The following is a 16,168-nucleotide window of genomic DNA, read 5'->3' as shown; positions in this document are numbered from 1 at the left end:
TCTTCTTGCAAGCTCTCTTCCTGTTCTTCCACCTTGCAAAGAAATGAGTTAATTACCTGGTCTGGAGTTTACAGATCATTCAGATCCTTGAATCGATTCTGAAAACGTTTCTTGAGTGTCTGCAGATATAAGAAGTGCTCTTGCAGATCACTGTCTGTGAAAGAGTGTCATACTTTACATGCAGGGAAAACATGAGAACATTCTTCTCCCAAAGTTTTGCTTATGTATCTCCAATTTCCCAATAAAAGTGGACACTGCACTTTTTGTCTGGATTAAATTGAAATTCTCACCCTGCAGTTTCACATTTAGAATGTTCATTTTGTCATACAGATCGACTAGGAATGCCACATCTCCACGTGGCACACCTAGCTCTTGTTGACATCGAGTAAAAATTCAACCTCAATGTCAAAAAGATCAAAGAAATGTTTTATATACAGCCTTTTGACAGCCAATGCACTTCAGTGTGAAGAAGCAAATGTTAAAACTCTTCATCATTCTCTTGGCATAACTGGCGAAATATTCTGCCAGAGCTTTAATTTTGTCGATAGCAGATGTCACAAGAGTCATGATTGAAGAAAGTCACCGGCTGAGGCTTTTGGTTGTGAAATGTTGATGTTGAATTACACAATGGATTGTAAACAGACTTGGAATTTCGTTTTTCATAAAAGCCATTAAACCAGCATGGTGACCTCTCATATATGGTGCTCCATCTGTTGCACAAGAAATAATGTTCCTAATTGCAATACTTTTATCCTCATATACATTTTGAGCTCGTCACAGATTGATTCTCCATTGATAATTGATTTTAACTTTTTACAAAAGAGAATCTCTTCATAAACTTTTCCATTTTTGATAAACCGTTCATATGTCATTAGCAATGCTTCATTGTCTCGCAGTTGACTCATCTAGTTGTATCCCAAATTCTGTTTTTTGTAGTTTTGTGTATTGTTGATACTCAATGTCTTCACTCTTTTTGTCTATACGACGAGCTACAGAGTTATTACTCAGAGGAATTGATTTTAAAATACTGGTATCCATTTTGAGAACAGTGGTGAGCACTTCTAATACAGCAGGTATTATTAATCTTTCACTAACTGTATGAGGTTTTTCACACTTCATTATCATTTTGGGATTGTTATAAGAAGCAATGAAACCACTATCAAGGTTATTTTTAGCTTTCTTGGTAAATTACTCAAGTGTACAATGCTTTTCAAATGCTTCTTTCATCTTCTGGAATTGAGTAATACCATAAGTAGCCTTTTCAGGGCGTCTTTTATGCAAGTGTGTCTGCAATCTTAATGGATTCATGGCTTCATTAGACAGTACAGTATTACAGATAAGACACATGGTGGGTCTCTGATCTGATGGAAACAGAATAAAACCATACTCCAGGTGTGTAACATTGTATTGACACATTTTATGTAGTTTCTGTTTCTTAGCAGTACAGTATTAGAATTAAAGGCTTCACAACCTTCAGGCTCATAGAGATTGTGCTGTACATATTTATCCTTCATTAATGGGACTAAATTAAAATAAAAGTGGTGGAGATTTGTAACAAATATTATATGATATATATATATACAGTATCTGAAATATATCTTATGGAAATGTTTGTTTGATGATGAACTTCAATAATAAATAAATTACAAAAAAAAATTAACACAAACTGGGAAAGCCTATCGAATGATGGCAGCAAGTTGACACAAGTGGAATGATGGTAAAGGAGAGGCAAGGCAATGATGAAGACAATCACAACAGCAAAAATCATGTTGCCAAGATTCAGGTTGGAATCTGGTAGTCGGGATAGAGCTGGTGTTCGGCAAGCTACCATTATACTATTCCAGTTAGCACAATTGACTGATAAGGTCTCAAAATCCCAAAGATGGTTCCTGACCATACATATGAAGTCGAGATCGCTTTGAACACCTCAAGAGGAATCCTCGGGGCCGGCAGGTTCACTGATTGACTCTACTTCACCGTTTGGTTCCAGCCAGCACTGTATCATTGTGCGACCTGTTTTCCATAGATCTGTGGAGAAAGCTGAGAGGGTGTACTTGACTTATCAACTGTTAAATTGCATGAACTCGTTCGATGCTATAAGTCAAAAGGAACTGTTGGGCACCGTGCTTGCCAATTTAGGCATCCCCAATAGTGTCTGTTTGGTTGGTAAGGTCAGATGAGATTGCTGACTTCAGATACATTGTTACAAGAAGTGTTCACCACCTGCAGAGCTATGGTTCTTCCTGTGTTCCAGTGCCTCATTATTTTGTTTGGAAATACCTACCCTACCTACAGTTGGTCAGGTCTCGTGTTTCAAGTTAGGGTGCCATTTACTGCCCCCAGGAATCTTGAATGCACCCCTGATGACTTCTATTTTCCCTAATGCCCCCATTTGGGAATCACTGATCAAAAGGAGTGTCCTTGTATTCTGAGGCTGTGCTTTCTGGTCCTAGACTCTCCCTTTATTGGAATATTCTCTCCATATCCATTCAATCTAGGCCTTTCAATATTTGATAGATTTTAATGAGATTCCCCCCCTCATTCTTCTGAACTCCAGTGAGTACAGGCCCAGAGCTATCAAATATTCCTATAGATTAATCCTTTAATTCCCAAGATAATTGTTATAAACCTTTTCTGAATACTCTCCAAAGCTAGCACACAATTCCTTAGATAAGGGACCCAAAATTGTTCAGATTACTCCAAAATGCAGTCTGACCAATGCCTTGTAAAGATTCAGTGTTATGTCCTTGCCTTTATGCTCTATTCATCTTGAAATGAACTCTAACATTGTATTCGCCTTTCCTACTACTTACTGTAGGACTCTCAAATCCCTCTGATTTCTGAATTTGCTCCCTATTTAGAAAATAGTCTATACCTTTATTCCTTCTACCAAAGTGCATGACCATACTGTTCCTTACACTGTCACATCTTTGCCCATTCCCCAATTCTGTCTAAGTCCTGGAGTTTCGTTGCTTCCTTAACACTGGCTGCCTCTCCACCTATTTTTGTCATGTCTGTAAACTTGGCCACAAATCCATCAATACCGTTATTCAGATCATTGACATATAACGAGATAAGAAGCAGTCCCAACACTGACTCACTCCTCTGGAACACTACAAGTCACTGACGGCCAACCAGAAAAGGCCCTCTTTATTCTTATTCTTTACCTCCAAACAATCTCCTAAGCATAGTAATAATTTCATGCCTTTTGACAAAATCCCTCATGGGAGGTTGGTCCAGAAGATTCTGTCACTTGGCATTCAGGATGAAGTAGTAAATTGGATTCAACATTGGCTTAGTGGAAGAAGTCAGAGAGTGGTAGTAGATGGTTGCCTCTCTGACTGGAATACACTGAGTAGTTGTGTGCCTGAGGGATCAGTGCTGGATGTGTTGTCCTTTGTCATCTATATTAATGATTAGGATGATAATGTAGTAAACTGGATCAGCAAATTTGCAGATGACACAAGATTGGAAGCATAGGGGACAGTGAAGAAGGCTATCAGAGCATGCTATGGGATCTGGACCAGCTGGGAAAATGGCAGATGGAACTTAATGCAGACCAATGTGAGGTGTTATACCTCGGGAGGACCAACCAGGGTAGGACATACACAGTGAATGGCAAGGCAATGAGAAGTGTGATAGATCAAGGTGATTTGAAAATTCATATGTATATTTTCTTGAAAGAGGAGGCACAGATAGATAGGGTCATAAAGGGAGCTTTTGGCACATTGGCCTTCATAAATCAAAGTATGATGTACAGTACTTGGGATGTTATGATGGAGTGGTATAAGGCGTTGGCGAAGCCTAATAAGGAGCAGTTCTGGTCACCCACCTACAGGAAAGGTACTGAGAAGTCTGAAAAACTACAGAGAACATTTACAAGGATGTTGCTGGAACTTGACCTGAGTTATAGGGAAAGGTTAAAAGTGAAAGGACTTTATTCCTGGAGCAAAGGAGAATGAGGGGAGTTTTGATAGAGGTGTATAAAAATTATGAGGGGTATGGAAAGGGGAAATGCAAGCAGGTTTTTTTCCACTGAGATTGGGTGACCCTAGAACTAGAGGTCTAGGTGAAAGATGAAATATTTAAAAGGAAACTGAGGGGAAACTTCTTCACTCGGAGGGTGGAGCGAGTGTGAAACGAACTGGCAATGGAGTTCTAGACTCCAATGGCATGAGCTGTAATAGCATTGCACTAACTGCTACAATATTGAGGCTCCCCCACTGTGCTACCAGAGAGAACTAATGCTAGGTTTTAAGTGGTTTGAGCGATGTTAAAGAAAGTTGAAGCTTTAGGAGCCATATGAGTCCAGTGTATAAAATGACTTGTGAGATCAATTACCAGAGACATCTTATTGGAGCAAATGTCAGAAATCAATTTAAGAAGCAATTAAATGTGTTTCAAGGGAGAGAAAGGATACAGGAAAATGATGATAAGATGGCTGAATAGCATGCAGCTACCAAACAGGCAACTAGTATCTTCTAAAAAGTGCACAGTATGTGAAAATCATCAGCAATTTTGAGTAATAAATTTAAACTAGAAAATTGCAAACTGAGTAACAAAATTAGAATGCTACCCTTTCATCTTAGAAACTGAAGTTAAATGATGCAAATTTAAGTCACATCCCAAAGGAGGAACTAAAGCTACAATAGATTTGCTTAGCATAGAAAATTAAAATTTATTTCAAACTCATTGGGATGGAAGGTTCTGTTCTGCACTGTATCTCTAAATAAAATAAAATAGAATTACATTTAAAAACGTTTGCAACAGAAGATAAAAGTAATTTCTAGATGCACAAAAACCTACATTTGCATGGTCATATATTTAGAAGTGAATTTTTAAATCCACAAATATTTGTAATATTGAAAGGATGTTTTGACTAAACAACTCTGATAAAATCCTGAGGTTTGCGTTCCAACCAATTCTCTACTTATTAATTTAGTTACTTGAAGAAATACTTCACATTTGAATGGCTACTTACATGTATTTATGAATGGGTGCATGACAATTTTGTTATGTTATCATATTGTCAAACATATTTTAATATCGTAATACAAAATATGAAAACTTTCATATTGTTTGTTTTTGAACTAATTAATACAAAACTGTTTTATGACTGATAAATGCAATAAAAAGTCATCAGATTCATATGACAACAGCCGTTGAGAAATTACTTATTTCCTCTTTTTATGATATTCCGATTGCATTAGCAGTTTCAAGTTACTGGTATACTTGCACCAATTACTGAGCTGCAGTTGTAGTTTTTTGGCAGAAGGGGGCAATCTTTTGTCATTTTTAATACCATTTAAAATCCTTTGAAGGCAATATTTGCTATATGGTAGAATTAATAGTTGATTTCTTTGAATTTCATTTTAGTTAACTTTAGAAAAGTTTTCTAATACTATAATTGGCTTAATAAAACCTCAAACAATACTGTTGTTCTCTTAAGGTTGCCTACCAAATAACATTGCTACAGAATACATTGTTCTGTTTTTTTCACCTATTATCTTTCAGCTTCTTACTTCGTCACCCCCCGTCCGACCCACCTGGCTTCACCTAACACCTCTAGTTTGTCCTCCTTCCCCTTCTCCATCTTCTGATCCTGACATCTTCTCATCTTCTTCCTTCCTTTCCAGTTCTGAAGAAGGGGCTTGGTCGAAAACATTGACTGTTTATTCATTTCTCTAGATGCTGCCTGACCTGCTGAGTTCCTCCAGCACTTTGTGTATGTTGCTCTGGATTTCCAGCATCTGCAGAATCTCTTGTATCCTGAAATGATAGATAACTATAAGTAAATGATAAATTAAACAATAAATCTTATATATTTGGTATAATTAGGTTATTTATTCAAAGGCTTTCTAAAATTTGGATTGCAAGTTAGTACTGTGCTATTTAAATATATCAAATTTAGCACTTGAAAGAACACTAGTAATAGACATCTCATCACATGTCTCTGGTAAAAGTAAATAGTGAAGGGAAAAGCAAAAGTTAAGAAGGAAGGTTTAAAGTAACATTCAATAAGTTAGAAATGAGAAATATTGAAATTTGCAATTCTCTTTAAATTGTTAACAATAGAATTGCAATACATATTTGAAACACTGTTTAGGAATGGTTTAATTTTTCACTTTATTCTATATTGAAAATAGATAATTCTCAGTCCTTTCTTTGAAATTCTTATTTATAAAAAGAAGAAAAGGAAACCAAAGAGTAACTGCAGGAAATGTTCAGCAATGCAGTCAGTGTTTGTGATAAGGGAATAGATCTTACCTTTCAGATCAATGAACTTCCATCAGAACTTCTGCAGTTATATTTCCAGAAAACCTTGCTAATATTCTCCTACTTTTTGTATTTTCCAAGAAGCATCTAGTACCCTGTCCCTTGATCAGAAATACTAAAATGAAAAATTAAGCTGTTTTGATACACCATAGCTGATTGGTCAAGAGATAAAATTCATTGGGGACTAAAGGCTGATGATGGAAGTCATATATGGCTTGTAACGTGCAATTAATCATGTCTTTATGACTCAGCACAGGATGCAAAAATAATTTTTGCTTCCACTTCCTTAACACGAGTTCAGCATTCATGCAGTTTCTGGCCTTTGTGCATACATAAAGCCCTAGTTTTGCAAGAAGTTAACATCAGCTAGAGCTAGCAGATCAAAGCCATGTTTGCTCTTCTTAAAGGGGAAATTCCTTGTGTTTGTAACTGATAATAAAATTTATTCTTCCACAGGTAATCAGTGAAAATATGGTTTTGAGCTGCAGTCACTGAGAAGAATAGAAAGCTCCCCTTCCATGGAGGGTAACAAGGCTCCATAGACAGTAGCAGGAGGTAATCAATGCCAAGAACAAAGGCCCAAGTAGATGGATGCAGGTTGCAAGGGGTTTAGTGACCTCACACAAATAGCTAAAGCCAATGAAACAAATCAGATTCAGTCTCATAAAGGTAGCACCAGCCTAACACACCTCTCCATGCAAGATAATCCTATTACTCACTAAACATCAGTCTCCAACAATCAAGGCTGGATCCTAACAATCACGCAGACAATGTAATTCTAGGCCTTGCATTCATATTTCCCACACTTAGCTATTCAACCATAGTATACACAGCCTTCTGTCATAACGTAGAACACTCTCGAACACATCAGATCAATGCAGATGAAAGGAATCTAAGCAAGTGGAGAGTAGAACAGACACGTCACCAACTACAAAGTAACAGTATTTCTCATAGAAAACGTCTGGTACCTGGGGTACCTCAGTAGCACCTACCAATACAATACAGATTGATGGCACTCCAGAGACTGCACACGCTGTAATCTGATGCAGAAACATACAAACGGCTAGAAGAACTCAGGGGGTCAGGTAGCATCAATGAAGGCAGAAGAGCAATCGGTGTTTCAGGCTGAGTTCTCATATCAAGATCTGGAGTGTAAAGGGGAGATAGCTAGAATAAAAAGCTAAGAGGGAGGGATGAGGCAGGGGCTGGCAGGTGATTGGTGGAATCAGATGGAGGGTGGGATGAGGGGCCGACGGAGCCAGTTGGTTGAAAGGGAAGGGGTGAGGTAGGAAGACAGTGATTGTGGGTTAAGAGTAGAAAGGGACAAGCAGAGAAACAGGAAAAGGGGTTAGGGCAATGAAGCCAGCTGGAGACAGATGGGGGTGAACCCCGAGACGTGACTGGGTGATAAGTGGACAAGAGAGGCTGCAGCTGTTGGAGTCCGATGGATGAAACCAGAAAAGAGCAAAATAAAGGGCAGATGAAACCAGAGGATTGGGACAGGTTAAGTGTGTGTGTGATACGCATATGTGTGGGCATGTGGCCAAGTGGTTAAGGCATTGGACTAGTGACCTGTAGGTCATGAGTTCCAGCCAAGGCAACATGTTGTGTTCTTGAGCAAGGCACTTAATCACACATTGCTCTGCGACGACACTGGTGCCAAGCTGTATGGGTCCTAATGCCCTTCCCTTGGACAACATTGGTCTCGTGGAGAGGGGAGACTTGCAGCATGAGCTAATTACAGACTAGTGTATCTTACATAAGAGTCATATTCTGCATGGAGGTCAGTCACCAGTGGTGTGCCTCAGGGATCTGTTCTGGGACCTCTTCTCTTCATGACTTCTATAAATGACCTGGATGAAGAAGTGGAGGGATGGGTTTGTAAATTTGCTGATGACACAAAGGTCGGAGGTGTTGTGGATAGTGTGGAGGGCTGTCAGGGGTTACAGTGGGACATTGATAGGATGCAAAACTGGGCTGAGAAGTGGCAGATGGAGTTCAACCCAGGTAAGTGTGAGGAGGTCAAATATAATGGCAGGATATAGTATTAATGGTAAGACTCTTGGCAGTGTGGAGGATCAGAGGGATCTTGGGGTCTGAGTCTATAGGACACTCAAAGCTGCTGCACAGATTGACTCCGTGATTAAGAAAGCATACAATGCATTGGCCTTCATCAATCATGGGATTGAGTTTAGGAGCCGAGAGGTAATGTTGCAGCTATATAGGGCCCTGGTCAGACCCCACTTGGAGTACTGTGCTCAGTTCTGATCGCCTCACTACAGGAAGGATGTGGAAACCATAGAAAGGGTGCAGAGGAGACTTACAAGGATGTTGCCGGATTGGGGAGCATGCCTTATGAGAATAAGTTGAGTGAACTCGGCCTTTTTTTCTTGGAGCGACAGAGGATGAGAGGTGAACTGATAGAGGGGTATAAGATGAGAAGCGTTGATCATGTGGATAGTCAGAGGCTTTTTCCCAGGGCTGAAATGGCTAACACTAGAGGGCACATTTTTAAGGTGCTTGGAAGCAGGCACAGAGGAGATGTCAGGGATAAGTTTTTTACACAGAGAGTGGTGAGTGTGTCAATGGGCTGCCAGCGACGGTGGTGGAGGTGGATATGATAGGGTCTCTTAAGAGACTCCTGGACAGGTACATGGAGCTCAGAAAAATAGAGGGCTATGTGTAACCCTAGGTAATTTCTAAGGTAAGGGCTTGTTCGGCACAGCTTTGTGGGCTGAAGGGCCTGTATTCTGCTGTAGGGTTTCTATGTTTCTACATAAATGGAAGAAAGATTATTGAAAAATATTCAGAGAGACAGGATTAATCTGCATTTGGAGATGCAGTGATAGACAATAGTTGTAAGTAGTCTACATGGTCCTCAGAAAGGCCTTTCATAGGATCCCACATAAAAGATGCTTTTTGGACCAGGGCCCAAAAGATTCAGTACAATTTGGCAATTTATCCAGAATTGGCCTCGTGATGGGAGGCTGTCTGGGAAGGTGAAAGGGTGTTTCCACAATTGCTGTATCACAGAGTTTGATGCCAGGACACTTGCTGTTATATACTCAAGTAGCCACTTGATAAAGTACACCTGTACTCTTGTGCATTAGCGCAAAAATCAAATCAACCAATCATGTAGCATTATGTCAATGCATAAAAGAATGCAGACATGGTCAAGAGGTTCAGTTGTTCAGACCAAACATCAGAATGAGGAAGAAATGTGATCTAAGTGACTTTGACCGTGGAATGATTCTTGGTACCAGACGGGATGGCTTGAGTCTCTCAGAAACTGCTGCTCTATGGGATGTCTTTCGCACAACAGTCTTCAGAGTTTACAAGGAATAGTGCAAAAATAAAATACATATATATCCAGTGTGTGGAAGTTCTGTGGGCAAAAATGCCTTGTTAATGAGAGAAAGTTCAGAGGACAATGGCCAGACTGGTTTAGGCTGACAGGAAGGTGACAGTAACTCAAATAACCACACATTGCAATAATGGTGTGCAGATGAGCACCTCTAAACACACAACATATTGAACATTGAAGTGGATGGGTTACAGCAGCAGAAAACCACAAACCTGCACTTAGTGACCACTTTATTACCTACAGGAAGTTCCTAATAAGTGGTGACTGAGTGTAAATGGAAGAGGAATGATTAATAAGTTTATAGATAGCGGGAAGGTTGTTGCTTTTGTTGATAGTGAGGAGTGTTTTCTTGAATTGCAGAACAATATTGATCATTTGGTAGAATGGACAGAGAAATAGAAACATAGAAACCCTACAGCACAATACAGGCCCTTTGGCCCACAATGCTGTGCTGAACATGTACTCACTTTGGAAATTACTTAGGGTTACGCATAGCCCTCTATTTTTCAAAGCTCCATGTACCTATACAAGAGTCTCTTAAAAGACACTCCACCACCGTCACTGGCAGCCCATTCCACGCACTCACCACTCTCTGCATAAAAAGTTTACCCCTGACATCTCCTCTGTACCTACTTTCAAGCACCTTAAAACTGTGCCCTCTCGTGCTAGCCATTTCAGCCCTGGGAAAAAGCCTCTGACTATCCACATAGTCAATGCCTCTCATCATCTTATACACCTCTATCAGGTCACCTCTTATCCTCCATCACTCCAAAGAGAAAAGGCCAAGTTCACTCAACCTATTCTCATAAGGCATGCTCCCCAATCCAGGCAACATCCTTGTAAATCTCCTCTGCACCCTTTCTATATTTTCCATATCCTTCCTGTAGTGAGGTGACCAGAACTGAGCACAGTACTCCAAATAGGGTCTGACCAGGGTCCTATATAGCTGTAACATTACCTCTCAGCACTTGAACTCAATCCTACGGTTGATGAAGGCCAATACATCGCATGCCGAAGAGACACAGTCAACCTGTGCAATGGCAGCTGAAATTTAATCTAAAAGATGTGAGATGAAGAATCTGTAGAGAATGGTACACACAGTTGCTATAGTGCTCTTTTGATTGAAGAAATGATCAAACAAACCCTAGGAAGTACTGAGGAACTTCATGAGTACTTCAGGGGATCCAATGATCCCTTGAAGACTGCAGCACAAGTAGGCAAGTTGGATAAGAACGTACTGCCTTCATTAGCCAGGTCACAGTCGAAAAAGCCAAACTTGTCATAAGAGTACATGCAATTATAGATGTAATGAAAGAGTACTTGCAGCATCACAGGATCGTGGCATCAGTTAAACAGCATTTGCAAATAAGCACAGACATAAATTATACACAACTTTTACAAGAAAGAACATGACTAGAACAAGGAAAATAAGATCCATTGTCTTGCAATATTGTCAAAGTGGTCTTAGGGTTGTGGTACAATGGCATAAAACATTAGTTAAGCTACAACTGGAGGACTGCGTGCAGCTCTAGGTCTGGTTTCCTCACTATAGAAAGGATATGGTTGCAGCAGAGATTTGTCAGGAAGTGTTTCAGCTATGAGGAGAGACTATACAGCTGAGTTATCTACTCTGCGGTGGAGAAGGCTAAAGGAATTAGAATAATGCCTACCAAATTATAAAGGAGGTAGATACAATAAATAGTAAGAAACTTATCTTCTTAGAGGAGGTGTCAGCAACTAACCAGAAACCTACAACTGTCTGTAAGAAGTTTGTACGTTCTCCCTGTGACCACATGAGTTTCCCCTGGGTGCTCTGGTTTCCTCCCACAGTCCAAAGATGTACCGGTTGGTAGGTTAATTGGTAGTGTAAATTGTCCCATTATTAGGCCCGGGTTAGATCAGAGGTTGCTAGGGCAACATGACACATAGGGCCAGAAGGGCCTGCCCCGTGGTGTATCTCAATACATAAATAAATAATATAGGTTTAAAAGGGACACAATTTAGAGGGGATTTGAGAGGGAAAAATTGTTTACCCAGAGTGTGATTCAAATCTGTAATGTTACATATATTAGTGTAATGATATTTAAGTATTTAGACGAGCGCGTCAAATATCATGGCATGGAAGGTAATGGCCGGGGCTGGAACTGGATGGTCCCTTGATGGCTGTCACAGGCATGCTGAGCAGAAATGTCTGTTTTCATGTTGTATGATTCTGTAATTCTCCAAATGAATGAAGCAGGCAGTGACCATGTACAACATTTAACTGGGAAGTGACAAAGAACAGGTATACCACACATGTTAAAGAAAGTGGTCATCTCCAACAAGGTGAGTGTAACCATCCCCCTGTGGAATTCCAGTGGGTTGCCTTTATATTCCCAACTATTATTTGTACTCCTGTGTGTGACTATGTGGGAGAGAAGCATAAGATTGATCTCGGAGTAGGTTAAAATGTCGGCACTAGGCCAAAGGTCCTGTACCATGCTGTTCAACGTTCAAATAGATGCCCTATACACTGGTCTGGCAGCCGAAGAAAAAACAAGCATGATGGACTGAGGAAGGAGGTATTTGTTACATTCATGGGATGGGGATATCACTTATTGATCATTTGTGACTGCTCTGGAGAAGCCCTTTTTGAACCACTGCAATTTGTCTTGTAAAATGCATTATAATGGAATGATGACATATTTCTGATCCTGGAGTATTATGTGACTTGCAGGTGAACCTAAAGTGGTAGTGTTCCTAGGTACCAATTTTCCTTCCTTGTCTTTCTTGCTGGTTGAGGTCGTGGATTATGGAGTAGTTTTTGGAGTGGCCATAGCCAAGAAATGCAGTGAATTCAGCAGATGGTACCCATTGCTGTAATAGAGCACAGTCAGCAGAAGAAATTAACAGTTAGGTTGGCGGATGGGATGCAAATCAAGTGTGCTGCTTCTTGAGTGTGTCTGGAATTGCATTTATCTATGCAAGTGAGAAGAAGGTCGTCATGCTTTGACCTTGTTTGTTAGTCTGTAGAGAGTTGGGGTGTGAGAAGTGGGCACCACATGATGCCATATCTATGATCTACTCATGCAGTCACTGTATCTATGTTCAGTTGTGGTTTTGGATCACTTTATCTATGTTCAGCTGATGCTTTTGATCAATGTTAACCCCCAGGATGATTATCAGGGAGTTAGATCCTTTCTCTAGAATGGAGATAATTATTGGCAGCACTTCTCTGTTGCTCATGCAACTTACATCTTATTGTCCCACACTGTAATATTTTCCAGGTTTACTCCACATTGGCACGAACTGCTTTATTTATTCAGAAGATCTAAATTGCATGTTGTGTAATCATCTTTAACTTATAGCTATGCTTGCAGATAGACAAATTTGCAGGTCATTGAAAATCCCTTAAATTAATATGGATTGGGAATGGGATAAGTAGTGACAGGAATTCATTCTGCTACTGAACTCTGAGCAGTCCTTAAATTCTTGACATGGTGTAAACTCGATCATTATGATTCAGTTTGGTAGCAGATGCATCTCAAATCACCTACAAATAAGTGATGTGCACTTGTGCCATAGGTGGGAACTCTCTGGGTTTCACTTAATCTCCCATGGTTTGCAAAAATATGACTAAGTTTAGGGAACATCCTGATTCATTTGAACTCAAGCCTGCATGCACACGTTAATAGAGTCCGTTCTTTGGATCCTGTAGCCTGCAGCCAAAAGACTTTGCACTTGGTCAAAAACACAGGATTGGCACTGCTGTGATAATCAATCAGTCAGGTAGTCTCAGTCGCGTTAAAAATGATAGCAAATTAGCACCAACGTCCCATTTAGTGGCCCGATTTATACCATTTAAACCATCTACTTAACATAAAAGCTGTTGCAATAACTACGTGGAGGCAACCAGACTGTGATGTTAGGCCCCTAATCTCACACAAGTGCAACGGACTATCTCCATTTGGGACGAGGTCTGATATCTGGTTTACATCGTCCTATGCAGCACATCTGATTTCTGACGAAAATTAAATTTATTGAATAAGCTTCTTGACCAGTAAAGTTCAAAAGTTGATCCTTAAGTGCATTTCACTATATTTGAATTACAGGACCTGGAAGGGAAAAGGAAATCTAACCCACTTTAAGGCACTTTCGAATTCTAAACATGACCTAAACAGATTTTTAAAAAGTCAGTTTTCCATTGGAAATGTGCCAGAAGAGAGTACGAAGTAATTTCACAGATCCTGAATCTGTCTGAGTGGCGGACTGCCTTCATTGTACTCTATTACCCAGCACCATTGGCTCAGGGCACTCACGGACAGCTGTCCTTGACGGTCATTCCGTGCTCAACAGGTACCCAGCGAAGCTAACCCGGAAAGCAGCTGCCAAAGTTACCATGGTAACTGTTGTTTAGTTTCCGGTCGCTGAGAATGCTTGCTGCTTCTGCGTGTGGCCGGGTGGGTTTCTTTCTACTGCTGTTTTTATATTTTAGCGAGTAATATGTTGCTACACGGAGAGTCACAACGGTTTTTATACGTGATGCCGTTAGTGTGATCTGCCAGGGGCAGAGCTCCATATGTCAGGAAGGCGTTATGTACTGTAAACTCTTTCTGCTCTCTCACAGCAGATTGTTCTTGCTTTCAGGAGCGAACTCGTATCATGTTTACCAGGTTCAACCCCCGGCATTTTGTGCAGTGAGTATATATTTTACACGTTTGACAGATCACGTACAGTAACACGAAGTCATGTGTTGAGCATTTCTTCATATCCAGCTGGAATCCACAGGAAAATGAGAGATCTGCGGAAACTTTCCTATGTTGTTTATTTGTAGGAGGATGATGTCATACTTTTGCTACTTTTAGTACAGGTCCCCCAGTCATATTTATTCTTCTTATTATGGCTTGGTACAACATTAAGACGAAAAATGTTCCTCTAGTTGTATGTGCCAAATCTTTTTTGCTTGTGTACATATGTGTATGGAGTGCCACAGGCTGGTTTTGAGCTTTTACTCTGCCTGCATGCCACCCACTTTTTGTATAACCCTAATCATCATTGCTTGTCATTTTTCCATTTATTTTTAAGATTTTGATCTGTCACCAGCCCCTCTCCTCCTCCCCTGCCCTATTGATCTCTTCCACAGTAGTTCACTCTAAGTATTTTTGCTGGTCCATAGTGTATGATCTACTAAATTAGATTCTCACCTGATACCAACCAATCCTGCACTTTTGAAACTTCCAGAAACTGAGCCCTCCCACCCCAAAAATATTTTTATATTCTCTATGTAAAACTATTAACAAATTCTGATATGCCTCTCCTTCTACCTTCCCCACCTCTCACTTCTATGAACCCTAGCTCCTTCTCCTGTTGCGGCCTCTTCTGTCTCACCTAAACTATTATTGATTTTCGCCATCATCCACTTCTTGTTTCCTCACTTTTGTCACCATATACAACCTATTTCATTTCATCCGCAGTTTAATAATAAATAATGCAAATGAACATATTAAAATCAATTCAGAAAATCCACTTCCTGTGGAATTATGCTTCTGTGCCTTCTTAAAGCTTTTGTTTTTCGTTAAGTTGCTTTTACAATACTGGACCTTAAGCTCTTCTGTACTGAGCTCACTTAAAGCACTCATAGTTTAAGGTCAAGAGAAGATTAATATCAAATTGAAGAAGAATGTACAATGTGATTTTTAAACTTTCCTGTAGTTTAGGTAGAACCAAACGAGCATTTGAAGTAGAGTTGGTTACTTTCTCACTCTGCTTCTGTAAACAGGGAATGCAGTACCTAATATATATCGTTGGCCATGTTTGTATGACGAGATTGATGGGAGATTGAAAACTCATAGGGTATGAAACTTCAAGATGTGCATCCTTCAGTTACCAATTGAAAACATGCATGATGGCTCCATCTTAAATAAAATATTTGATCAGCATTTCAGTGGATAGGCATTATTTTATAGTTTGATTCCTTCTATTTTATTGCAATGCAATTATTCAGATGACATGATTATTTTAGATGGAATGAAGTTTTTTCAGAAAGATGTGTCCACATGCAGATCAAAACTAGTGTATTTAGGTTTAATGTGGAACATTGTCAATAGTAAATGTCTTATCAGCTTGCTTTGAAACATCTACAGAAATGCTGATATGTTACTTCCCACAACAGGTTTAACATTCCAGCAGTCGCTGCACCTGCTTTGTTACAAACTTAAATCAAAGTTCAAAGAAAGTTTATTATCAAAGTACACATAATGCACCATATACAACCCTGAGATTTATTTTCTTGCGGACATACTCAATAATCATGATAGAATCAATGGAAGACTGCACCAACAGGGCAGACAGCCAATGTGCAAAAGAAAACAAACTGTGCAAATACAAAAAGAAAGCAAATAAATAAATAATAAATAAATAAATAAATGAATAAATAAATAATAAATAGATAGATGTTTTATTGATGCCAAGGGAAATTATAGTGTCACAGTAGTATTACCAGTGCACAGATATACAAATACACAAATATTAGAAGAGAAGTAAGAAAGA

General features: G+C 39.6%; 1 protein-coding gene and 1 long non-coding RNA gene across 4 annotated transcripts in view; one reads left to right on the top strand and one right to left on the bottom strand.

Moving 5' to 3' along the window:
- Positions 1–1,078: 1,078 nt before the first annotated feature.
- Positions 1,079–6,455, bottom strand: LOC134336428 (uncharacterized). Its single transcript, XR_010015790.1, has 3 exons — positions 6,268–6,455; positions 5,547–5,769; positions 1,079–2,040 (listed from the first exon to the last, which is right to left on the bottom strand). It is a non-coding gene; the product is annotated as an uncharacterized LOC134336428 (long non-coding RNA).
- Positions 6,456–14,008: 7,553 nt separating this feature from the next.
- LOC134336410 (protein LKAAEAR1-like) overlaps positions 14,009–16,168 on the top strand; it is a 41,887-nt gene continuing 39,727 nt past the window's right edge. For all 3 annotated transcript variants that reach the window (XR_010015789.1, XM_063030615.1, XM_063030628.1), the window contains exons 1-2: positions 14,009–14,079; positions 14,267–14,316. The gene's annotated coding sequence lies outside the window, so the exon portion shown is untranslated. The remainder of the gene's footprint in view (positions 14,080–14,266; positions 14,317–16,168) is intronic.

This window comes from Mobula hypostoma, chromosome 2 (assembly GCF_963921235.1).
Source record: "Mobula hypostoma chromosome 2, sMobHyp1.1, whole genome shotgun sequence".
NCBI lineage: Eukaryota > Metazoa > Chordata > Chondrichthyes > Myliobatiformes > Myliobatidae > Mobula > Mobula hypostoma.
This window is presented reverse-complemented; position numbering and strand designations above follow the sequence as displayed.